The following is a 16,703-nucleotide window of genomic DNA, read 5'->3' as shown; positions in this document are numbered from 1 at the left end:
CAACTGGGCCCAAAACAGACTAAAGCCCACCGAGATCAAATGATCTCGATTTACATACAAAAGCCCAACTAAGCCGAAAACTAAATCCAATACTACAAAGCATAAACCACAAAATACGACATATATAATTAACTTATCAATTATAATTAATTTTATAGATGTACTAGGGAAGATTGACCCATACTTTGTTAAGCTTGCGGACGCAATGGTTACAAGGATCGATGCTTGGGATGAACTTAACCAACCGGCTAAGGCGACTAGTAGCAAGTGACGAACGATGCACAAATACACAATCGCTTATACAAGTCATATTGGACGAGAGTGAGAATAATAAAAAAGATGGTTTATATTTATCGTTTTTCTTTATGTATCCAGCCCGAACGTATTGTATCAACCAAGCCCGAATCATGCCCGACTCATTGATTAGTGTTTGTAATATTATGAAGTTTTTAACTAGTGAAAAAACATGGGATTTCAAAGTTGAGACTAGAACAAAGCTTAATTGTGTTTGAAAAACTAACAAACATTCAAAATTTATAAATTCTAATATAGAACTTTCATCCATATTTAAAAAGCGGGCTCTCGATTACAACTTTCTTCACGAAATGGAATTCAGGTCTTCTGTCTTTTGACGCTTAACTTGAGGCTCTTCAGCTTCTTGTTCATTATTGTTAAGCACACCATTCACTGCATCTGCACCCAATAAAGAGACATGTTTGCTGGTTATGGTCCGAACCACCCTAAGTTTCGTGCCCCGTGTCTTTTCGAGTTCAGAAGAAAACATGCACCCTTCTTGCTCTGAGCTTTGCTAGGTGATGCAACCACTCATGCAAAATTAGCCTATAAACATAAAAAGATTTTTTAAAGAAATAAAATAAATGGATTTAAAAAATAATAATAAAAACCAGGTGTGAGATTACCTGTAGAATGGGTTGTTTGGCAAGGATCATGCTTCCAGACTGATCAGCCGATTGCTCTTTTCCAAGTGATTTTTAACCTTGAATAAAATAATTTTTATAAAAACAAACAACAAAATGTGTGATAATAATTATTAAACTGTTAAAATAAGTAAAGCTTACCCAACAACGCATGATATCCCAAATGGCATCCATAGGAGCATCAGATTTTAACCCCGTGGATTTACATGAATTCTAGAAATACGATATCCAGCATTGATCACAGCCGGTCTGAATATTACTGCTGAAGGGGATGCGCACTTGAGGTTCCCACATAGATTATGCAAACTCAAAAAAAAGAGGAACATCGAAAAGTTCCTAATGAATTTAAAGCTCAAGTAAGTGATTACATAACTTCTTTAAAACGACCCGGTTTGACCCGTTACCTAATAAGCAGACCCTACCTCAGAGATGGTCGTTAAAACAGCAGAAATCCTATTAAAGGCAGGATATCATTCTTCAAAGCTTTAAGTAACATCTGCTAAAATGGACGTGACCCAATTTTGATCATGAATAGGGTCAGACCATATTATATTTCTTGCCACAATCACTGCAGCCCGAACCCGGGAAGATATCTTACACTAGTGTTCTTCACAAAAAGAAGATAACTAAAAATCAAGTTGATCAATTTAAAAACTCAAGGTTTTTTAATAGGTATACCTTAGAAACGGTCCTCCCGATTGGCTAAAGATGAAACGAACCACAACCGACACATTGATAAACGTATGAGACCTTAAGTGGTGTATTCTTCATTGCACTTGTAGAACTGAATTCACCAGCTCTACTTGAGTTAATCAGCACAGCCTCAAATAACCAACGAATATAATGGTCAAATGAAATGCTTGCATTGACTATTATGAATTTATGATCAATAGGTGACAACAAATAAGCTTGTGTATACCTTATGGGATAACCTAAAGATTCAGCTATCATAAGTAACCACGTACCTCCTACAATCCTATTTCCTACAAAAGGGTGTAATTAACATTACAAATAAAATACCTATACACATATTAGTTTGATTCAGCTACCATTCCTTGAAGCTAACTAGGAAACAACAATAATTAGGGGTGGCTACTAACACATATTCATTGAAGCATTTCATCAAACACTTGGAGGGCACACCGCATCAAACAATAAATTAAGCCTATATTGGTCAATCAAGTACCAAAACTGAAAAATCATATCAAATTAATCAATTAAATAAAAATAATTATGGACCAATTTAAACAAATACTTCAGAATTTTAAACAATTTACCTGCTAAGGACCCAGTCGTATGTGTAATTGATTGAAATTTGTTAGGTGAAGACCCTAATGGAACCCGGTTGTAATCAATCATCTGTTAATTGATTGAAATTTGCAATTGAATTAGATCATTTTCTTCAGTCATACTATACTAGATTGAATAATTGAATCGGTTCGGTCATATGTGCAAAGTACCAAGAGACCGACAAGGTATAAAACCGATAACCGATCATCCACATCGGTTCAGTCTTCGGTCTCTTAATTACAGGTATATCTGTCCTCGGATCGGGTCGGGTCGGGTTTTGTAGTTTGCACACCCCTACTCGATCCTCAATGATTAAAAGGCCAACAAGTATTTTTCCTTATTATAGTATATATTAATAATTTGTAAATTTGTTGCCCTGCGTTGACGGCTACTTGCCTATGCTGTCGGGTTCGATTTCGAATCGCGGTGGTGTGGTGGTGGCTGTTAGATTTAGGGTTTTTGAGCATCAATCATCATTACCAAGTTCTATCTTGAACTCTAGCTGGCGGTGGTCGCATCCCTAGCTCCATCGGTGGGTCTAATTGAGAGGGTGAGCCTTGATTCGAAGGTACTTTTGATGTCTAATTAAAGGTTTTTCTTCACCATTTCTTTACAGTCTTAATTATTCTTTGATTTAAACAACTACGTCGATCTGTTATGTATTTGTTTATTATCAGCTTTCCTTTTAACTGTTTAACCGTGCAGATATTTAGCACACTGTGTTTACATATGTTGGCTAGCTCTTGCTCATTCATGTTGTAGGAGGTAACTTCTGTTATGGTTATTTTACCTTTTTACAACAATACTGGTGGGAATGATAGTGTTTTGCTAATAGTAATAAGGTTGTTTGGGTTAACATGTTAAACAATATATCAGTGTATAACTGATGCAAATTGCTATTGTTTTGGTTAAATGAAATGCGCTTTTCAATCCTTAGATGCATTGCACACGACGTGTTTGATGAAATGCATGTCTGTCCGTTTGGGCTCTAGAAAGGCTGTGACGGTTTTCTGAGCCTCTGTTGTAAACATCTGTTTGAAGAGGTCATTTCTATTTTACCCTCATGTTGTCGCTTTCAGTATTTCTTTTTTGTAGGTTGCTTCCAATAATTTTGTTTTGATTGGTACAGTTGACTGCTACTTGCCTATGATAATCTTTTTCCATTGGTTAAGGATAGGTAACTGAAGCAGTTAAAAGATTTGCTAACAATATGCAATAAGACATCGCGGTTGAGCTACATGTATGGACAACAATGATGATAATTCGAGCGAGCTGCTTCACATTTGATTAACTAAGGTTTGTTTGAATTTATCATGTACCTTTAATTTATGTTGTGGCTGATGTTGTAAAGTTTGTTTTAATGTAAGATATGTATTAGGACTTTCCCCACATGTTTTCGAGGATTAACCTCTTTTTTGTTGTTTTTTCTGGTTGTATTGTGTTCTATATTTTTGCTGTATATGTATCCTTTATATGCTGCCATCTGATTGGATTGTTGGAATTGTCTACTATAAGTATATAAAAATGTAAATGTTAGAATGCGATGGATAAAGGTGGCACGCTTGACCCATCAATCAAAGAATAGAAAACGAAAAATTAGTAAATAAGTTGTACATGGTTTTATTTTCTGTCAAAATGGTTTTCCTTGATAGTATTATGTATCGTGAGATAAGTAGGTTATTATATAATTCTACATTTAAAGTGGCCATCTTATTAATGATATGCATTATGTAGTTGCAAAAAGGCTGCAGGTACAAGCAATTAACTAAATCTGCATGATCTGACTCACATATATGAGGAAGGAGGGATTAGTGCTTACTGTTAGATGCATTACTCTTTTAGTCACTTGCTTTATGTTCAGGTTGCTTTGCATACAGCTAAAGATCTGAAAACAAACACATCAAACTCTTACTTCAAACTCAAACTACTAGGATAAAACGTTGAAGTACCTACCTTCATTCTTAAAAACCTCACGCTCAAACTAGAGTTAGAGGTCGAATGATAGATACACCAAAACTAAACCATCAACCTTGACGGTGTTATATATTGGTGGGGTTGGCTGGCTGGCTACATGTCCCATTATGATCCACCACTTCAAGTTACCGGTACGGTAACTCAAACCTTGGTACCGAATTCGGTACCGGTACCGAAAACGCTCATCGTTGGTCTGTTGCAGCTCCTTTCTTACGAGCTTTATTTGTTTGTACTATTTGGAAGCTTGGTTGTACCTAAGGGGTTATAAGTGGTCTGCTGCAACTCCATTATTTGGAACGACGACGTATGTTGCAACCGTAATGAAGACCTAAGCCTTCGATTTGTACCCATGATTTATTTAAATTTAATTTTGCTATGTGGTTTGACACTTATTTGAGCACGCACAACACGACCCTTGGTAGAGGTTGAGTATATTTTGGTGAAAGGTTCGTTTGTTCACATTAGTTAGGCTTATGTTTGATTTTACGATGTGTTTTTGGTTAGACATTATCTACAGTTGATAATGATCATGGAAGATCTCCCGCCCTATCAACATTTGAATTACTGAGCTATTAATTTGGGTGAGATTTTATTACATTAGAATTAGTTTTTCTATCATCTCCATATTACCAAATTATCTCAAAATAATGGTGATTTTGCACAAAGCATTTGGCTAAATGATTTTTACTCATCACATCCTACTAGCTAATGTTATACCTTTTTGTGCATTTTACAGTGTAGGGAATTGGAATGCTTTCCCTTGGCCCGTTTTAAGTTTGAACCTGTCATCATACCGGATATCGGAAATGACAGCAAGTAATATTCCAATGGTGGCTGCAATTGAAAATGTTGGCTGACTTTAGGGTACAAGGAAACTTGAGTTAGTAGTTACTGACTGACAATAATTAATGAGAGCCACGAATTCAAGTACATTAGTGACGGATGGTTTTCTTTGTGTAATGGTTTTTTTCATGTTTACTAATGAATTAGTCTTTGTGAAAATGCAAGTTATAAATATCCAAGTTATTGTTATATTTTCTGCTATTGTTTGCTTTTGAGTTACTACAAAGTCATGATGAACAAAATCAACAACATTCGATTGATTGTCGATCATCAAGACCTGAGCTTCGATCTGAGCTTCGGTTATGATTTCATAACCCCCGCGTCGAAATACTAGTTCATATATATTTGATAACTTCGATTTGAACCAATTATAATTTTTTTTTTGAACGGCCTATCATGTTAGAATATGATCATTGTAATAGAAAAAAGAATTTGTGATAATTTTTTATTGTATTTCCGTGTAAAAAATGAGACATAAAAACATATTTATAAAGCTTTGAGCGCAGATTCAACAAAATAATTGTTCACTAACTATATAAACTATATTCAACATGTGAGAATCTACTAATATGATCATAGTATGTGAGTGCATGGACATGTATATTTGTGTGCGCGCCTGTCTCCATATATTTATATACTTATATTTTCGGGAGATTTTTCTTCATCTTTGTTAAAAGCAATCCAACGTCCTGTTTTTAATTATTGGATTGGATTTCGTTCGTTTACTTGCCTGGCACACTTCTCCAAGAAGGTAATTTCACTTTAATTATTGCAAAACACCCGATTTTCTCAAATATATGATTGGTGGAAGTTGAAATTGAGATAATACTCTCAGTTATCTATGATTTTATCATTCAATTAATCGAAGCTCTTATTACTTCAGTGTAAAGTTGGTGGAACAACAACTGTGGCAGACAAGAGAGAAAGGGTTGATTGGAGAACAAAACATTGACAGTGGGTTCTATGGAAAATTTTAAATTTAGGGCTTTATTTTTGTTGGCTTTTGAGGTATATCTTCATTGATTACATACAATTTGGAATTTGAAGCACACTAGTGTCTTCAGTGGTTACAAGTAAATTGAGTTCGTTGTTTCAAATTATTGTCGTATGTTGCACTCAAACAGGTAATTTGTTGTTTAATTTCTAACAATTCATGTTTAGCGTATCATGTGATTAATTCATTAAAGTAATCTTAAATTGTTTCATTTATATTTTCAGTCAATGGGCATGACAGTAATGTTGGATGGGACAATAGATTATGTTTAATCCTTGTAGAACCAGGTAGATGTGAGTTAGAAGAACTGATATTACAAGTTGTTACTGTCTAAATTAGGTTTGAGTCGAATTTAGTTGCGGGCCAGAAGCGGCTCGGGTCATTACGAGTTCGTGTCATAACGTGTCCATTCAAAAAAGTGTTATATTTGTTCGGGTCAATATGGGTTTCGGTCGAAACTAGGGATGAGATCGGTACCGTACCGGTACCGAAAATCCCAGTTTCGAAAATCATAAATTCTTGGTACCGGTACCGAAATATTCGGTTCGGTACTGGTACGGTACAGGTACCGGGTACCGTCCCATCCCGTATCTGTCCAGAAACTCAAAACTTTAGTACCGATTTGGTACCAACGGTACCAAATCGGTACCGATTTCAGTACCGGTATCGGTTCGGTACAGGTACCAATCGGTACCGGTACCGAATTTGCTCATCCCTAGTCGAAACGGGTTAGTGCTGAAACGGTTTTGAGATGAGTAAGATAAGTTCAAAATTGTCATTTTTAGTTGATAAACTTTATCACTAAGGGTATGTTTGGTTGGAGGTAATGGAATGGGAGAAGGAATGGAATGGACAAGAGAATGAAATGGATCATTACCATTCCTTTATCTTGTTTGGTTAACCTATAGGAATGAAATCAATTATTAATTTTTATTGTTTGGAATCCAAAAAAATTGTAGAAATGAAATAGAAATAATAAAAACACTCATATCTCAAAATATTTTTTAACCCAAAAATAAATAAATAAATAAAAAACTTACAATGGCGACGATGGTAGCTCCGGCGAAGAAAATGGTGGTGGTGGTGGCGACGGTGGCAGCGGTGGTGGCGGTGTCGGCGGAGTTGCTGGTGTTGCCAATGGTAGTGGTGGTGGTGGTGGTTGTTAGATGGTAGTGTTGTTGAAAAAGTAGGGTGAAGTAGGAATGGAATAAAAAAAAAGAAGGGGGATGAGAAGGAATGGTTTTGATGGAATGGGATTCCATGTGTAATGGATGATTACATTCCATTGAGCAACCAAACACCACTTTTTTCATTCCCACGTAATGAATCATTTCATTCCTACTGTCATTACTGCATACCAAACGCTACCTAATATCATGTTTGTTGTAATGATGCATTGGCAATGCTTAACAGTCTGGCTCATATGTGAATAACCAACTTTCTAATTCATGTCCTGGTAAAGAAATTCATGATACTTGAGCTATGTGTTTTGATTGGTAATTGGGAGGGGCGCATATACCCATTCACCTTAATTTAACATTTTGGGTGTAAATGTAACATTCGTTACTTTTTAAACCCTAAAACCCGACTCATTTCGAAATTTTTGGTTCTTTTTATTGTTTATATATATATATATATATATCAAGTGTCGCTTAATGTATTTTATAGTCGTCGATTTTATTTCGCGTATTCTTGTTCATTATTCATCAATAATATTATATTCACGACGATTTACGTTTATCGTTTGCTCGTTTTCTTTTCATTCAATAAACGAAACATTGGGATTTAAAGTTTAAGGCTTTAAAGATTTAAACAAAATTGTTAACTATTCGAACATTATCCAAGTATATTAACTTTTGTTTCATTCCAAATAATTTCAAAAGTCCGAGATTCAATTTGTAGATTTTATGTTAATCTTAATACAATTTCAAAGTTAAAGGTCCTCTTCGTAAATGTAAATCTTGATCTTAATATAATATGAAACCTGAAGGTCTTTAATGTAACATTTAAATTAAATACGTTTTAAAGCCTTTTTAAACTTCAAGGACCATAACGCAAATTCTTTAAATTTTATTATTATAACCAACCCACCAGCACACTTCCTCGTTTTTCCGTCACTCCATTCCGGCCGCCAGAGTTCGGCGCCGGCGAGCCTAAACAGCCCTTAATAAGCGTCCTTTTGACCCGAAATCTTAGCATAATATATTTTGCAACAATAATCATCAACTATGAACAAATTAATTGCATTATAAACGACCTTAACCGTCTTTAAAATCCCGCTAATCTCGCCGGATTCTCGGCCGAAATCAAAATAATATAATTAACGAATACACGCTCCAATACTTGGTATAAATACATCCAAATCAACAACCAAACTCGCTCACAACAATAATCTAATCTCTCTATAAATCATAAATTGTTCATCAATGGCGTTTTCCGGCCAAGCCTTAGTTCTCCGTCATTCCTTAATCATCACGGGTAATTACTATATGCTTTCTATTAGTTTTCAGCCGCGAACTTAAACCCCTAAACTAATTTATTCATACATGGTCAGAATTAAGGATTGTTGTTCTAGTGTTTGAATGAATTGGGGATGAACATGAACTGATGGATATATATTATCGTTTTCAGTTTTATAACAAATGGTTAAGCTGGTCTGTTGGATAGTCCCTTTGGGTTTGAATTCCAAAACCCGGGTTTGAACCCATGCTAGCGCGTTTTATGTCCTTTTTTTAATAACCTTGTATTAAATCAAATTAAGGTTAATAAATATCAAATAAAATTATTTTTTTATCAAATAAAATTTTTATAAAATATAGATTTCTATTTCAACTAAAACACAACTAACACGTTCGTTAAACCATCAAAAATAATTTATGATTCCGTTACTTTAATTTATTAGCTCGTTAACTTTTATCCGTTGAAGGTTCGTTAAACCCGTTAAACATAATATTTCATTATTTATTGTTCCGTTAAAATCTATATACGCTAAGTAACCATATTAGGAATAATATTAGACCGATAAAATTCCTAAATATTTAAGTTCTCTTACTAAAAATAAATTATTAATTGAATAATATTAAAATAATTTAAACCGTTAAAAATTAAGTTTATATTTCCGTTTCGTTAAAAGTTAGTCTATAAATTCATGAACCTTAATCCATTAGCTTTAAATTCATTAGCTTGTAAAATCGTTAAACTTTATTTTTGTTAACTAAAATTTGGTATATTTAAATTTCATCCAATAACATAATTATTTTCAAGGCATGACTCATAAATACCGTAACCTTTGTATGGGTGTTAAAATTATAACATTTAAATAATATAGTTCGTTAACTTTAATATTAGTTTCGTTAGCTTTTATTCCGTTAAACTTTAATTCGGTAATAATAATTCGTTAACCATCATAATTCGAGATTAAAATTATCATCTAAAACCCGTAATATGCAAACATTATATTTCTCTTAACTGTGAAGATATTAATAAAAAATAAGTTAAAATTATATTTCGTTCATTAAAAATGCCGTTAAAATTAAACATAATATTATCCCGTAAAATACTATTAAAATATTCTAAAATATTGCAATACCCTGCTAACCAATTACAACTTTACTAATCCCGTTAGCTAGTCTTGATTTCCCTTGCATTTTCATTTATAGTTCGTGACGTTTGATCGCTTCAGTTTCATTATCATGTTTTCGGCTTATATTACAAGTTGTCTTTAATTTCGAGGTGAGTTTCTAACAATCCCTTTTTAAACGTTTTCATATTTTAGGGTAGCATATGTATCTTACAAAACTTCAATTATTTACAATATTGCTTACAAACTACAATTCATATCATGAACTTATGTGCTTACTTGCTTATTTGTTTTATACGTGGATTTCAAGTGGTTGCCTCAATAAGTATGATCATACGCCTCCCTTTGCACTCAGGTCCATTTGTATCGAGTGGAAAAGGGACCTCATAACTGAGTACGTTGGTGGCCTCAACTGGAAAGGACCTTCGTTTGTTCTTTACACTCAGGTCCATTGCATCGAGTGTAAAGAACCCTTTTTATGTGCTCATTTCACAAATTTAATGGAATTGTATGGTTTTTACGTATTATATCAAACTGTGGGATTCTCACCAGCTATGTTCATAGCTGACTTTATTTTATACATATGTTACAGGTGTAAAAATATGAGGATGAAAGTTAGAAGACACGTAGCATGCCTATAAGATATTCAAAGAACAACTTAACATTTATTTATTTATTTATTTATTGTTTCAACTTGTATTATTTGATAAACTTGTGTTACATGATGACTTAAATCAAATAATGTTATTATGGTCACCTAATAGTGTCACGTGTGTTTGAGCAATCTGTACGTCACACTCAGGCGTTTCCGTTTTAGCCGGGGTGTTACAGTAAAATGCTTAAAATAATTGAAATGTGACTTGATTAACTTTTTTTAGTGGATTTGAGGTATGTTCCTCGTTATGGAAACCCCAAATGCTGTTAATGAAGTCAAAAGTGTGCCTGGTGAAGTATCTGCCACTGGAAACTTCTCCAAAACACATGTGATCGACATCGAGTGTGGTGATGAGGAGTGGACTGATTCTTGGCTGTTGAACGAGGTTAGATGTAATCTCTTGACGATTTTGAAACTTAAGGATCTCTATGTTTCTACTTTATATGAATGTTGCCAAAACTTAATGAGCTTTGACAACACCTGCGCTTTAAATTTTAAATAAGATGGTATAATTTTATCATTGGAGATTGTGTTTTTTAATAAGAACTCAAGTACTTATCATTTTGCATAATATTTTCATTGTAGAATCTGCTACCTGAAATGAAACAAAACATCATCGTCGTACTCAGTATATCCCACCAATAGCAAAGCTACAGTAGGGTCTGAGGATGGTAAGATGTAGACAACCTTACCTCTACCCCGTACGAATAAAGAGACTGCTTTCGGTGAGACCCCCGGCTCGATAGTAGTTTTGCATCAAGTCTTGGACATAAGGCACATAAGACTCAACCATCGGCACACCGGCCGATTGGTGCATGTACCCTTGTCTTTCGGCTATCAACGCCACCACATGATGCCTGATTAACCTTCCACCATTTTTAATGTTATTTTCACAAGATTAGTAAAATAACGTCAAAATTAGTGCAACTTCACTTTTGCCAACCCGAAGGTTCACACATATATACATTATATGCGCGCACCACAAGCAGGACGCATATAAATAAAATAGCATAAAGAGGAAAAAAAATTAAAAGGCCCTCAAGATAAGTTAATTGAAGTCACAATAATTGCATAGCTACATGAAACATTCATTGCAAGTATTATGATATTTTTTTTGAAGTCTTACATTTTTAGATTAGCTGGGGGATATTAATATCGAACTTATGTTTATGGACAAAGTTAACTTTTTTTAGTCAAAATTGAGATTTTTGTAAACATTTGACAACCTAACAAAAATTCTAATTATAAGTATTAAAAACAAACTCGATTAATGATTTAGTTAATTAACTAAATTGTTCTTATGTTTTCTAGAAGATGAAGAGGGAAAAAACACTATGCGATAGCGTGCTCTAGTGAATACGCATCAGCTAGAATCGCAAAAATGGTGAAGGGTTCTACCGTATGTAAATATAGTGCTTATAAATCGTTTAGCATGACAATCAAAAAGCATTTTGAGATGCATTTTCTCAATATGGTCAACTTTTTGAAGGCAACCTAAACATTTTATGCACTTACAAAGAGGCAATGAGTAAATTCGGTTTTATATATTATCATACTAAAATATTTTTAAAATGAAATGAATTAGTACACTGCTTTTTGGTGATCTAACTGTATCTATGTATTCCAAGTAGGTTTTACCCACTACAACGTGTGGGTCTGGTGGGGGATGTGACTATCACTGGCTTTCATTTCTCTCTGGCGACTATGTGTGGTTCCATCGGATTTGGTCGTCCATGGCGGTTGATGAACCACGACAAGAGAGACAAACACAGACAAAAATATAAAGAGGTGGATTTATTTTCCTGTTTCCGATAAGTATAATTTCATTTTTGTTTCATTTGATTTTCATCTTAGGGATAGGGTTTAGGTTTGCTATCCACGTTTATGGCTTTAGTTTGATCCACGTTCAATATCTTGTCTTTATTTCTTGCAGTTGATCGGCGTGCCCAGTTCTGAACTTTCGTTATGGTTTCACACCCACCACAACACGATTGGTCAGAATACTAGTGTGTGTGTGTGTGTCTATATATGTATATATATATATAGGGTAAGGATCCTAAGAGAACCATTGACAAATTGAGAACTTTGAGAACTATTTTGAACCACTAGAAAAAACCTTTAAAAAATTACTTAAAAAATTATAAAACAAAAAAAATGAAAATTTAAAAAAAGTAAAAAAACCAAAATTCTTATATTTCATTCCGGTTTCATTAAAAAAACTGAAATTTTTTTTCTTCTTAATTCATATACACATATGTATACTTTCATTTAATCTCTAGTTACGTAATGCATACATATGTACATTATCATTTACCTTAAATTATACATATGTGTATAGGAAAAACATGTGTGTACATATTATACATATATGTATAATAAAAAAAACCAATTTTTTTTCTTTTTAATTCGTATTATACCTATACACATATGTATACTTTCATTTAATCTCTAGTTACGTAATATACACATATGTACATTATCATTTACCTTAAATTAAACATATGTGTATAGGAAAAAACACGTGTGTATATATATACATATTATACATATATGTATAATTTAGCTAAATTGAAATTTTTTTTACGTATTTTTTTAGAAACCAAGATGATAAATAAGAACTTTGGTTTTTTTACTTTTTTTATTATTGTGTTTTTTTGTTTTATGATTTTTTTTATTTTTGGGTTTTTTTGTGGTAAAAAATGGTTCTCATAGTTCTCAATTCTCAAAAAGTTCTCACATTATCCTGATCATATATATATATATATATATATATATATATATATATATATACTAGTTTTAGAGCCCGTGTCACACACGGGATAATTCAAATTATAAAATTATAAGTAAAACAAATAATTATATAGCGTATATGAAAAAGAATGTGTTACATCTGTGCTTGTATCTATACAATGTGTACATAAATTGATTTTATTTATATCACAAAATTATTTTTTTAAACGAACTTAATAAAAAAATGCTCGTGCAAAAACGTACCCGAGAATATTTGTTTCTATTGAAAAATTCATTCTCGGTGCCATATATGTATAATTGAAAGACTTTTGGTTATGAACCAATTTCGGAAACAAAGCTTCTCATACGATAGTACTTCTAACCACTCGGTCTAAATACAAAAGGAGCGTTACCTTTATTGATATATTTATCAATTTACCACTAATTAAAGGAAAGCAGAACATTAAATTGTAACAATGGATGTTCTTCAAGAGCCATGTTTTTCTGAGCTACACCATGAAAAAGATTTTGATAAGTTTCAGAGGGTTTATCGACTTTGTCATAATGACAACATAAAAATAACATGTTAACCCATCCAATTTGGTGAATATTTTGTTTCATTTGAGCATAGTTTTCCATGACATGTTTCCCATACAACGTTCTGATCACCATTGAAGGAACAATTAATGTTAACATAATTATTTCAAAATTGATAAAAGTTAGAAGCATTAATAGGCATGGGGGTGGTATGTCGAAAATGTCCGCAGTCTTTTCTTACATTTTAATAGTTGAGGGAAAAATAGTTAGTTTGCCAAATCCCTAACCTTTTGATTATTTTAAAAAATGCCCTTAAAAATAAATTTGAAACCGAATCATGTTTAAAATTTTAACTTTCATACTTTTGACATTTTAAAGTCAACACTTTGAACCAATAACAAATTTAACGATAAATCTATTATGCATTCTCAAACTTTTAAAAATACTCAAAATTTTTATTTTTGACCCGTAACAAATTTTGACCTAAATGCAGTTAATTTGTACCAAATAATCTATTTACCAGTTTTTGACCCATAATATCAAATTTAAGTTCCATAAAAAACCCGAAACAATTTTCATTTGAGAAATATGATTTGTTGTTAATTTTTGAAATTCACCAAGTATTTTGAAATATGTACTAAAATAATATGTTAATATTTATATTTATAAAAATATATAGATATTATATAAATATAGTGTAAAAGGAAAGTGAATAATTATTGATTTATTACATATATTAGGGTATATTAGTTTTGGAGGGAAAAATTGTGAAAATTAAGCAAAACATGACAAGTGTACACATTTATTTTACTTTATTAAAATACTAGTTTTAGAGCCCGTGTCACACACAGGATAATTCAAATTATAAAATTATAAGTAGAATTATAAGAATGTGTTACATCTATGCTTGTATCTATACAATGTGTACATAAATTGATTTTATTTATATCACAAAATTATTTGTTTAAGCGAACTTAATAAAAAAATGCTCGTGCAAAAACGTACCCGAGAATATTTGTTTCTATTGAAAAATTCATTCTCAGTGCCATATATGTATAATTGAAAGACTTTTGGTTATGAACCAATTTCGGAAACAAAGCTTCTCATACGATAGTACTTCTAACCACTCGGTCTAAATACAAAATGAGCGTTACCTTTATTGATATATTTATCAATTTACCACTAATTAAAGGAAAACAGAACATTAAATTGTAACAATGGATGTTCTTCAAGAGCTATGTTTTTCTGAGCTACACCATGAAAAAGATTTTGATAAGTTTCAGAGGGTTTATCGACTTTGTCATAATGACAACATAAAAATAACATGTTAACCCATTCAATTTTGTGAATATTTTGTTTCATTTGAGCATAGTTTTCCATGACATGTTTCTCATACAACGTTCTGATCACCATTGAAGGAAAAATTAATGTTAACATAATTATTTCAAAATTGATAAAAGTTAGAAGCATTAATAGGCATGGGGGTGGTATGTCGAAAATGTCCGCGGTCTTTTCTTACATTTTAATAGTTGAGGGAAAAATAGTCAGTTTGCCAAATCCCTAACCTTTTGATTATTTTAAAAAATGCCCTTAAAAATAAATTTGAAACCGAATCATGTTTAAAATTTTAACTTTCATACTTTTGACATTTTAAAGTCAACACTTTTAACCAATAACAAATTTGACGATAAATCTATTATGCATTCTCAAACATTTAAAAATACTCAAAATTTTTATTTTTGACCCGTAACAAATTTTGACCTAAATGCAGTTAATTTGTACCAAATAATCTATTTACCAGTTTTTGACCCATAATATCAAATTTAAGTTCCATAAAAAACCCGAAACAATTTTCATTTGAGAAATATGATTTGTTGTTGATTTTTGAAATTCACCAAGTATTTTGAAATATGTACTAAAATAATATGTTAATATTTATATTTATAAAAATATATAGATATTATATAAATATAGTGTAAAAGGAAAGTGAATAATTATTGATTTATTACATATATTAGGGTATATTAGTTTTGGAGGGAAAAATTGTGAAAATTAAGCAAAACATGACAAGTGTACACATTTATTTTACTTTATTAGAATACTAGTTTTAGAGCCCGTGTCACACACGGGATAATTCAAATTGTAAAATTATAAGTAGAATTATAAGAATGTGTTACATCTATGCTTGTATCTATACAATGTGTACATAAATTGATTTTATTTATATCACAAAATTATTTGTTTAAACGAACTTAATAAAAAAATGCTCGTGCAAAAACGTACCCGAGAATATTTGTTTCTATTGAAAAATTCATTCTCGATGCATATATGTATAATTGAAAGACTTTTGGTTATGAACCAATTTCGGAAACAAAGCTTCTCATACGATAGTACTTCTAACCACTCGGTCTAAATACAAAAGGAGCGTTACCTTTATTGATATATTTATCAATTTACCACTAATTAAAGGAAAGCAGAAAATTAAATTGTAACAATGGATGTTCTTTAAGAGCTATGTTTTTCTGAGCTACACCATGAAAAAGATTTTGATAAGTTTCAGAGGGCTTATCGACTTTGTCATAATGACAACATAAAAATAACATGTTAACCCATCCAATTTTGTGAATATTTTGTTTCATTTGAGCATAGTTTTCCATGACATGTTTCCCATACAACGTTCTGATCACCATTGAAGGAAAAATTAATGTTAACATAATTATTTCAAAATTGATAAAAGTTAGAAGCATTAATAGGCATGGGGGTGGTATGTCGAAAATGTCCGCAGTCTTTTCTTACATTTTAATAGTTGAGGGAAATATAGTCAGTTTGCCAAATCCCTAACCTTTTGATTATTTTAAAAAATGCCCTTAAAAATAAATTTGAAACCGAATCATGTTTAAAATTTTAACTTTCATACTTTTGACATTTTAAAGTCAACACTTTGAACCAATAACAAATTTGACGATAAATCTATTATGCATTCTCAAACTTTTAAAAATACTCAAAATTTTTATTTTTGACCCGTAACAAATTTTGACCTAAATGCAGTTAATTTGTACCAAATATTCTATTTACCAATTTTTGACCCATAATATCAAATTTAAGTTCCATAAAAAACCCGAAACAATTTTAATTTGAGAAATATGATTTGTTGTTGATTTT

General features: G+C 32.0%; 1 pseudogene; it reads right to left on the bottom strand.

Annotated features, from left to right (window-relative positions):
* Nucleotides 1-580: 580 nt before the first annotated feature.
* On the bottom strand, nucleotides 581-1,889 carry LOC143562745 (tRNA (guanine(26)-N(2))-dimethyltransferase 1-like; annotated as a pseudogene).
* Between the last annotated feature and the right edge of the window lie 14,814 nt (nucleotides 1,890-16,703).

Source organism: Bidens hawaiensis, unplaced genomic scaffold, assembly GCF_021521415.1.
Source record: "Bidens hawaiensis isolate Kalapana, Puna unplaced genomic scaffold, B.hawaiensis_p1.1 tig00021062_1, whole genome shotgun sequence".
Classification (NCBI taxonomy): domain Eukaryota; kingdom Viridiplantae; phylum Streptophyta; class Magnoliopsida; order Asterales; family Asteraceae; genus Bidens; species Bidens hawaiensis.
This window is presented reverse-complemented; position numbering and strand designations above follow the sequence as displayed.